We start from the raw sequence: 10,466 nt of genomic DNA, 5'->3' as shown, positions 1-10,466 counted from the left end.
GCATCATTTAACAGCTTGCGCCTCTGAAACTCACCGTGATAATTTTGTTCAACTTCCCTTGCACAAGTGCAGTATGGATGTTGCACGACATACATTTCAATTTGATGAATTTCTCTCTCACACTGCAACTTGCTCAGAAATGGAATCAGATGGCTTCAGAAACACAGTAAACTGCCTTTCCCCCTGGTGCTGAAGTGTTCATTTTTCTTTCTCTGTTTTGCTTTTCTTAGCAGAAGGTCCCAGAGGAGCCACCTGCTGTCACATTCAAGGTCATTTTCTGGCACTAGATTATTTGAAATACTTTCTGATACCCAGTCACATTTATAACTCTTTCACCTCTCCCCCCCCAGCCCCATGAACAATCGCAACCTACCCAAACACCACGCAGTGAGATGGCCCATAGCCACTTACAGAGCTACAATAACATGAGATGTAAACACAGTGGTTAGAGGTCTATAAAATCATGAGTGGTGCGGAGAAAGTGACTAAGGAAAAGCTATTTACTTGTTCCCATAACACAAGAACTAGGGGCCACCAAATGAAATTAATGGGCACCAGGTTTAAAACAAATAAAAGGAAGTTCTTCTTCACACAGCGCACAGTCAACCTCTGGAACTCCTTGCCTGGGGAGGTTGTGAAGGCGAGGTTGTGAAGGCTAGGGTTTAAAAGAGAACTGGATAAATTCATGGAAGTTAAGTCCATTAATGGCTATTAGCCAGAATGGGTAAGGAATGGTGTGCCTAGCCTCTGTTTGTCAGAGGGTGGAGATGGATGGCGGGAGAGAGATCACTTGATCATTGCCAGTTAGGTTCACTCCCTCTGGGGCGCCTGGCATTGGCCGCTGTCGGCAGACAGGATACTGGGCTGGATGGACCTTTGCTCTGACCCAGTAAGGCCGTTCTTATGTTCTTAGCGAAAGAATACACTTTGCGACTTCAAAGAAAACCACACCGATGTAGCTCAGCTCTGCCGGCATGGTACTATTTAAAAGGAACAGGCACTCTAAGTCGGGAAGACTTAGGAAACGTGGCAGCGGTGATCAGAAAATGAGCATGTGTTCACTCACGCACAAGGCATGTCTGACCCTGTAGATTTAACTGTCCAGTGCACGGTAGCCCACACCCCTGCCCTACTGAACTGAGCAGAGAAGTCAGTGACTAACAGTTGATGGCACAGGCTGTCTCCACCATCCATCTCCAGCTCAGATGCCACATGTTCTGCAGAGCTCCCTGCACCTGCAGGTGTGTAACCAACCCTAAGCTCACAGATTCCCACCTTACACAGTGAGAGCCAATGCTGCCCATTTCAACAGCCTGCCATTACAGCAGGGAGCTGGGATTCAGGGCCCATCTATATCAGAGCAATCTGCACCAGTATAATCACAGTGTTGCAGTGACATCCAGGCAAGCACCTCCTGGAGATGCGCTGGAGCAGTGCGGCTCGCTCTGGTAACTTCCTGCAGCAAACTGCACCAAGGCAAGCTCCTTTGTGCACCAGTGCAGTGCGTCTGCTTTAGCGGTTTGCACCAATTCAACTGCACGGATGTCATGACATCGGCACAGAGGATTCCTAATGCAGACAGACCTGGATTCAATCCCCTCTGCCAGCTGCTAAACCCTCCTGGGGCCCAGTGATCAGATCCCAGGGCAGTAGAGAAATCCCATCCCCGACAGTCTCCAGCACGCCCTGCGCCAGACGACGGGGGGATACAGCAGGGTTCATGTTCACCGCAAACAGACGCCCTCTGCACAAGCACACGCTGTCTGGGCAGCTCGGGGGTGTGAATGGTGCTAAGGGACCCTTCATGGCCAAGCTCAGCGATTGGGGGGTTTCCACACTGCGCTGGTGGAGGGGTCTAGACTTAATTCTACGGCTCATTTCAATAACACGGCAGCACCTGCCGCCCGGCCACAGGCGTGACCTGAAGATCCAGGAAGGCCAGGCTGGTAACCTCAGAGCAACACAGGGAAGGCAAAGGGCTCAGGGATGCGCTGCACCCTGTCCCATTGGACACCCCGGTCAGGGACTGTTTCATGGCGCATGGCAAAGGCGACTTGGGTCCAAAGTGCTCAGAGATGGGCTGGGGGGGCTAATGTCAGTCAAATCGTCCCGACACAGAGAGTGCCCACGTGCAGGGGTCTGGGAGGGAGCAGGAGGAGGGTCGGGGAGGAACATCCCCCAGGAATCCTCTGTCCAAGGGGCAGAAGCCGGACAGGCCGGGAGGAGAGAGGGACCGTGGTAGGTCACGGGGGAATGGGATGCACGGAGATCGTAGATGGAGGGGAAGGGAGCGGGGCGGAAGCTGGGAACTCACCTGCCAGAGCAATGATGGCAGCGATCAAAGCAGATGATACAACTGTCAGTGCAACCACAACTCTAGGGGTTGGACTTTTCTTGCAGTTCCAAGGAGGGTCTGAAACAGACAGACCCGTCAGGCAGGGCTGGGAGGACACGTCTCACTGACAGCACCGGGGCTGGAGCTGCCCTGGAACATGCACCGTTCTGTCGATTGCTCCTTCCCTCAGACGCTCTGGGAGGGGAGCCAAGAGGGTCAGGCAGACCCCCCCACCAAGGGCAGATGGAGGGTCCATGGCTCCCTAGAGCTACCCTGGGGCTGTTACCAAGATCCGGCTCTGGCTGGGTAGCAGGGCCTCAGAGCAGCAGCAGGGCCATGGTAAGAGCAGCAGCTGTGGGGAACTACAGACCCTCCCCCTGCTCTGGGCAGGGAGCCTGGGGGGAGGGATATGGACCTGGGGCTGCTCTCGGCCCCCCACCCCAGGCAAGTGGAGGGTCATCCACAGCTCCCTGCAACTGTCTGCACTGCAGCTGCCAGCCAGAGGTGGGGTGGGGGGACCTCAGGGGGAAGAGGAGGAGGAGGGGCGGGGCCAGTGACAAAAAGTGGGAGGGCCACGCCCCCTTCCAGCACTCCAGGCAGTCTCAGTGTCTCTCTCCAGCCTGCCCCCAGGCAGAGATGCCCCATTACCTGGGTTCCCTCCAGTCTCCAGGTGTCCATTGCCATTAACACACAACTCCTACAGCGGCTCTTCACTCTCAGCAACCCAGCTGCTGGCCCCATTGTCCCTCTCAGCGACACTCAGGCCACAGACGCTGCTGCAGGTGCTGGGCTGGGGTCGGCTCCTCTCAGTCTGAGTGGGTCCGATTTGGCAGCAGCAAAGTCGAGGCAGAGGTCCTGGCCCTGGCTCCCCGTCCCTGCTCCAGACTCTCCAGCCGATCTGAACCCGAGACAGACCAAGCAGGACAGGTCAGGGGTGGGGGAGGCCATTTGTGGTTTCTTGTTCCCTGCCCAGCAGCCCAACCCCCTGCCAGAGGTGGTGCCATGATGATTAAAATCCCTTAACTCCTATCGGCCCCTCCGCCCCCAGGGCCGCAGAGACTTGATCTCCTACAGGCCCCGCCCACCAGTGACAGGCACCCAGCTGGGGGGTGGGGGAGAAGACCCTCCTCACACACACAATCCTCCTGGAAGTAAGTGTGAGTAGGGATATCATAAGGGGACGGGGCTGGGGCTCGAAACAGCCCTGTCCCTGGCCCAGCCCCCTCCTGGCAGGGCGGGACTTGAACCAGTGTCCTGCGCTCCTCTGCCCGACCCTTCCTTTCCCTTCCCGGGGGGGCTCTCGAACCCCCCCCCCGCCCTTCGGCCCGGGGCCCGCCCCCCGAATCGCCCCCTTTTGGCCCAGAATCCACCTCCCTTCGGCCAAGAACCGGCCCCTGCCACAGCGCTGCCCTCCCCATGCGGTCCCCAGCCACCGCCCGAGCCCCCCATTTGGAGCCCCACCCCCATGCGGTTCCTAGACACCCGCCCGAGCTCCGCCCCCATTCCAGCCCCACTCTCCCTATTTGGAGCCCCGACCCCCATTCAGTCCCCAGCCCCGAGCCCTTCCCCTCCCGGCCACCGCCCCATTCGGGCCCACTGTGCCCCCTCGCCCCAGCCCGGCTGTGACTGTAACCAGCCCGCAAACCCCGCCGCGCAGAGAGCGAGCCACCGTGGAGCAGCCAGCAGCACCCACCCTCCCTCCCAAGCCCTGGGTGGCTCTTTCAGGGACCCCTGGGACCGGGAGCGTCTCACCCACAGGAATAGCGCCCAGCGGCGCAGCCGTGGGGAAGGAGGTGAGGTCCCGCGCACCAGCCAGGCCGGCTTGCAGCCGCATCCCGCCGGGTGAGTTCACAGCCACAGCACGACCTCAGCCACAGCTGAAACGCCAGTGCCCGATTTCCTCACAACAGCGGCCAATGCACATGCCCCCTGCCCTCAGCCCCGCCTCCATTTAACCCGGCTCCCCCTTCTCTATTGCATCAAACAAGGTGCACAAGTACTCCTTTTCTTTTTGCAAATACAGACTAACACGGCTGCTACTCTGAAACCTGTCATGGTGCAAGGCACTGAATTTAGCCGTATGGAGTGGAAATCTATCAGCTTCATGAAAAAACTCATACAGATACAGACAGACATCATCTTCCTTTCCAAATGCAAACAGATGGACATCATACCAAAAGGACTGAAGGTAAAAACTCCATTACAATCTACATACCACACAGACTATGCTGACAGCCTGTGCCACACGCTCTCAAAGAAACTGCGGAACCACCTGATCAACATCCTCTACAGCAAACAGGGAAAGATTAAGAATGAGCTCTCAAAGCTGGATACTCTCATAAAAAACCAACCTTCCACACAAACTTCCTCATGGCTGGACTTTACAAAAACTAGACAAGCCATTTACAACACACACTTTGCTTCTCTACAAAAGAAAAAGGACACTAAACTCTCTAAACTACTACATGCCACAAGGGGCCACAACAGTGGTTCCCTTAATCCACCCAGCAATATTGTTAATCTATCCAACTATAGTCTTAGCCCAGCAGAAGAATCTGTCCTATCTCGGGGCCTCTCCTTCTGCCCCTCCACCCCCACGAACATGATACAATTCTGTGGTGACCTAGAATCCTATTTTCAACGTCTCCCACTCAAGGAATATTTCCAAAACACCTCTGAACAACATACTAACCCACAGAGACCTTGCTACCAACACTACAAAAAGAAGGATTCTAGGTGAACTCCTCCTGAAGGTTGAAACAACAGACTGGACTTCTACAGACGTGCATGGGCTGAAATAGTGGAAAAGCAGCATCCCTTGCCCCATAACCTCAGCCGTGCAGAACACAACGCCATCCACAGCCTCAGAAACAGCTCAGACATCATAATCAAAAAGGCTGACAAAGGAGGTGCTGTTGTCATCATGAATAGGTCGGAATATGAACAAGAGGCTGCTTGGCAGCTCTCCAACACCACTTTCTACAAGCCATTACCCTCTGATCCCACTGAGGGTTACCAAAAGAAACTACAGCATTTGCTCAAGAAGCTCCCTGAAAAAGCACAAGAACAAATCAGCACAGACACACCCCTGGAACCCCGACCTGGGGTATTTTATCTGCTACCCAAGATCCTTAAACCTGGAAATCCTGGGCGCCCCATCATCTCAAGCATTGGCACCCTGACAGCGAGATTGTCTGGCTATGTAGACTCCCTCCTCAGGCCCTATGCTACCAGCACTCACAGCTATCTTCCAGACACCACTGACTTCCTGAGGAAACTACAATCCATCGGTGATCTTCCTGAAAACACCATCCTGGCCACTATGGATGTCGAAGCTCTCATCTCCAACATTCCACACAAAGATGGACTACAAGCCATCAGGAACAGTATCCCCGATAATATCACGGCAAACATGCTGGCTGAACTTTGTGACTTTGTCCTCACCCATAACTCTTTCACATTTGGGACAATGTATACCTTCAAATCAGCAGCACTGCTGTGGGTACCCGCATGGCCCCACAGTATGCCAACATTTTTATGGCTGACTTAGAACAACACTTCCTCAGCTCTCGTCCCCTAATGCCCCTACTCTACTTACGCTATATTGTTGACATCTTCATCATCTGGACCCATGGAAAAGAAGCTCCCTGGGGGCAGACAGCTGGGTGCGTTTCCCTTCCGTGTTGCTGACCTGCCCAGCTGAGCGGGGCTGCAGCCGCGGGACCCTCTCCCCGAGCCTGGCGGCTCCCAGCGGGGCAGCCCGTCCCCTCGCTGCTCCCTCTGCCTGCCCGCCGGGGTCACTCTGAGCCCGCTCCCCGGGGGGGGGGGGGGCCTCTGGCTCCAGGGGACATGAGCCTGGGCGAGCTGCGAGCCGGGCTCCAGGCGCCGGCTGCCCACGGAGCGATTGGGGGCTGGGGGTCTCCTCCAGCAGGTGAGGAGGGGCTGGTGTTGTGCACGGATCGGGGAGAGGGCGAGCAGGGAGGTGCCGGGTTGGGGGGGGAGAAGAGTTGGGTGGGTGCATCGATCACACTGGGGAACGCAGGGTCTATTGGGGAGGGGGCTGTGTGCTGACCAGATGGGGGAGGAGGTTCGGGTGGGGTTATTGGGGAGTGGGCTGTGCACTGACCAGATGGGAGCGGGGGCAGGTGGGGTCTATTGGGGAGGGCGCTGTGCGCTGATCAGGTGGGGGTATTGGGGATGGGGCGGGGTCTATTGGGGTGGGGGCTGTCTGCTGACCAGATGGGGGAGGGAGTCGCGCGGGGTCTATTGGGGAGGGGGCTGTGCGCGGACCAGATGGAAGGAGGGTTAAGGGGGGCAAAATAGGCGGGTAACCTGCAGGAGCTGAAGTTGCCTCCCGAGACAAGAGCTCTGCTGCTGGGCAACAAATCACGAGCGCGGATCGTTTTGGGGTGGAAGGGGAAGTGATTTTTCTCTGCAGTGAGAGAAGACGTCTCCGTTGGTCCCCAGGGCAGACTTCGTTTCTTTGTCTTTTAACTGATGGGCCAAAGTGTCCTAACACCCCCTCTGAACTGCCGTCCCAGCAGCGCCGCGTGTCTCAGCCCGCCGTGTGTGGGGGGGTCTGGGGCTGACCCTCACTTGGGGTCCCAAGCAAGCACTGGGGACGAGGCGCTGAAGGACGGGATCTTACTGGAGGGCAGCTGAAGAGATTTTATTCTAGCAAAGCGCCAGCTCTCTGCCTAAAGCACCGATCTCCTGCCTGCTCTGAAATCCACCCGCTGACTTGGAGCCTTGACAGTTTGTGTGCCTCGGGGGGGGCACAGGGCCATTTGGACAAGGGATTTCTGAGATCCCCTCCTCCCCCTAACAAAACCCCCAACCAGCTAAAGTTGATCTGCTTTCCATACAGCCAAGGGTGCTCAGATCACTGCAGCAGGGTTTTAAATGCATCCGATGAAGTGAGCTGTAGCTCAGGAAAGCTTATGCTCAGATAAATTTATTAGTCTCTGAGGTGCCACAAGTCCTCCTGTTCTTTTTTTAGATGGCTGAGAGTTCTCCAGCAGAGTGCAGGGCGACCCCCAGCCCTTTGGGGGAGATCAAATGACCACGTTATGAACCACTTTGATTCTAGGTTTGCCTGCTGCTCAGCCGGTGTGAGACTCAGACGCCAAGCAGATCACACTGTGCCCGTGCAGGGAGAGAGGGGAAGGAGCTTGAAAGCTAGTTATGGGTGCCTGTCACGGGTAGGCGGGGCATGTAGCAGATCAGGTCTCTGAGGCCCTGTTTGTCAACCATTCAGTTTTCTTCAAGTTGCAAGGAGAGAGGCTTGTAGACGGCCTGGAGAAGAAATCGCTTTGCATGAGGATTCTGTCGATGTTGAAGCCGAGGGGTGTTTTCTGCAAAGGGAGGAGGTGGGAAGGAACCTGCTTTACGGCTCAGGCTCTGTCTGCACTTAAAACACGATAGAATCATAGAATCATAGAATATCAGGGTTGGAAGGGACCCCGAAGGTCATCTAGTCCAACCCCCTGCTCAAAGCAGGACCAATTTCCAGTTAAATCATCCCAGCCAGGGCTTTGTCAAGCCTGACCTTAAAAACCTCTAAGGAAGGAGATTCTACCACCTCCCTAGGTAACGCATTCCAGTGTTTCACCACCCTCTTAGTGAAAAAGTTTTTCCTAATATCCAATCTAAACCTCCCCCACTGCAACTTGAGACCATTACTCCTCGTTCTGTCATCTGCTACCATTGAGAACAGTCTAGAGCCATCCTCTTTGGAACCCCCTTTCAGGTAGTTGAAAGCAGCTATCAAATCCCCCCTCATTCTTCTCTTCTGCAGGCTAAACAATCCCAGCTCCCTCAGCCTCTCCTCATAACTCATGTGTTCCAGTCCCCTAATCATTTTTGTTGCCCTTCGCTGGACTCTCTCCAATTTATCCATATCCTTCTTGAAGTGTGGGGCCCAAAACTGGACACAGTACTCCAGATGAGGCCTCACCAATGTCGAATAGAGGGGAACGATCACGTCCCTCGATCTGCTCGCTATGCCCCTACTTATACATCCCAAAATGCCATTGGCCTTCTTGGCAACAAGGGCACACTGCTGACTCATATCCAGCTTCTCGTCCACTGTCACCCCTAGGTCCTTTTCCGCAGAACTGCTGCCTAGCCATTCGGTCCCTAGTCTGTAGCTGTGCATTGGGTTCTTCCGTCCTAAGTGCAGGACCCTGCACTTATCCTTATTGAACCTCATCAGATTTCTTTTGGCCCAATCCTCCAATTTGTCTAGATAGCTGCTGCAGCCCTTTAGTACAGACACTTCCCACAGCAACGGGACTCCGAGTCCAGCGCTCTAGGCCTCGCTGCCTCCATTAGTACAGAAAAGGGTGAGAAAAATGATGAGGGACGTGGAGCAGCTTCTGTGTGAGGAGAGATTAATAAGACTGGGACTTTTCACCTTGGAAAAGAGATGACTAATGGGGGATAAGATAGAGGTGTAAAAAATCATGACTGATGTGGAGAAAGTAAATCAGGAAGTGTTGTTTACTCTTTCTCATAACACAAGAACCAGGGGTCACCCAATGAAATTAATAGGCAGCGGGTTTAAAAGAAACAAAAGGAAGTATTTCTTCACACAATGGAGAGTCAACCTGTGGAACTCCTTGCCAGAGGATGTTGTGAAGGCCAAGACTATAACAGGGTTCAAAAAAGAACTAGATAATTTCATGGAGGACAGGTCCCTCAACTGCTATTAGCTAGCATGGGCAGGGATGGTTTCCCTAGTCTATATTTTCAAGAAGCTGGGAATGGGTGACAGGGGATGGATCACTTGATTACCAGAGCTCCTGTGATTCTGGGTTGTTTTTTTTTTAAATCTCTCCACAATTTTGGTTGCAATTGAAACTTCTAGTTAAAGCGATCAGTGTGGGGGGAGGGCGGGGGCTGGACTCTCTGTTGCCTTGCACTTTGTTTGTGTCACCTTTACACTGATGCAAAGTGAGCATGAAATACCAAAAGAACTGCAGACACTAGTGTAAATGACACACACCAGGATCAGGGTATGGCTGGATTGGGGCCCAGAACTCTTCCCTCACCCACCCATCACGGCACAAGGAGTTTGATCCTGGGCCTCATGCCAACTGCCCATAAGGGGCAGCTTAGAAATTCTTCGGTTGCACAAAGCTGGTGTGTCTCCCTATGTCACCTGCCGCCTCCCAATCTTTAGTCTGGGGACTTGGTGTGGTAGCAAAGAGAGTGTGGTGCATAATGCTGGCTCAGAACTGCTGCCACGACAGCCAGTGTAACTTAGAGCAGCCTCAACGGTGCTCTACGTTTTATGTCAGGTGCTATTTCAGGCACCAGCCAGCCGAATCTTGGGGGAACAAAAGGGTGACTTCAAGCCCCCTTTTCTCATCCCTCTCTGCTGAGCCAAGTGAAAACTTGGCACTGCTGAGAATTCAGACCCAGGCATAAGGCAATGGAGAACGCCAATCTTTCTTCTGCTGTGAAGAGTTGGTAAAACTCAAAGCCCAGATGGCACCGTTATTAAGCCCATTATTTTTTTCTCTTTGCTATTTAAAAATAATGAGATGCAAAACCAATATGAGTGCAGCAGTAATGTTGTGCGGTTCGGACACACAAGTTAAGTTTCCTATGACAACACGAACTTGATCAACTTGCATGTGTGGAGCATATTTTTCCTCTTCCTGTTGTTCTTGTTGTATTTCAAAATTTACCACCCAGGGTTCTTTGTGGCATGTAATGCGGCTTGTATTAAAAACGCCACAAACGCAAACTTACAGGAATGGGCCAGAACTTGACAGCTTACAGGAGTGGCCGCTACAGGGATCGGGGCTGATTTTAGAGGGCACAATTTTCAAAAGCACCAAAGTGACTTAAGTGGACTTGGAAATTTTACCTCTAGTCTTCCTTATGAATTAATTTTTTATTTTATTTTTTTTTAAAGGGAGCTGTAGCCTGTTTTCCACAGGGTCAGTCTGAGTTCAAGCCAATGCCGTAGGGCATTTCAGGCTGCTGTCCTGTCTGGTCCAGCCCAGCGACAATATCTGATGCTTCCAGGAAAAGCAAGAACCGCTGTAACATACATGGCTAGTTTTACCATGCTGTAAATGCAGGTGGGGAATTCATTACTGACCTCCGTGGCATTCAGACT

This window comes from Lepidochelys kempii, chromosome 14 (genome assembly GCF_965140285.1).
Source record: "Lepidochelys kempii isolate rLepKem1 chromosome 14, rLepKem1.hap1, whole genome shotgun sequence".
In the NCBI taxonomy this organism is placed as follows: domain Eukaryota; kingdom Metazoa; phylum Chordata; order Testudines; family Cheloniidae; genus Lepidochelys; species Lepidochelys kempii.
This window is presented reverse-complemented; position numbering follows the sequence as displayed.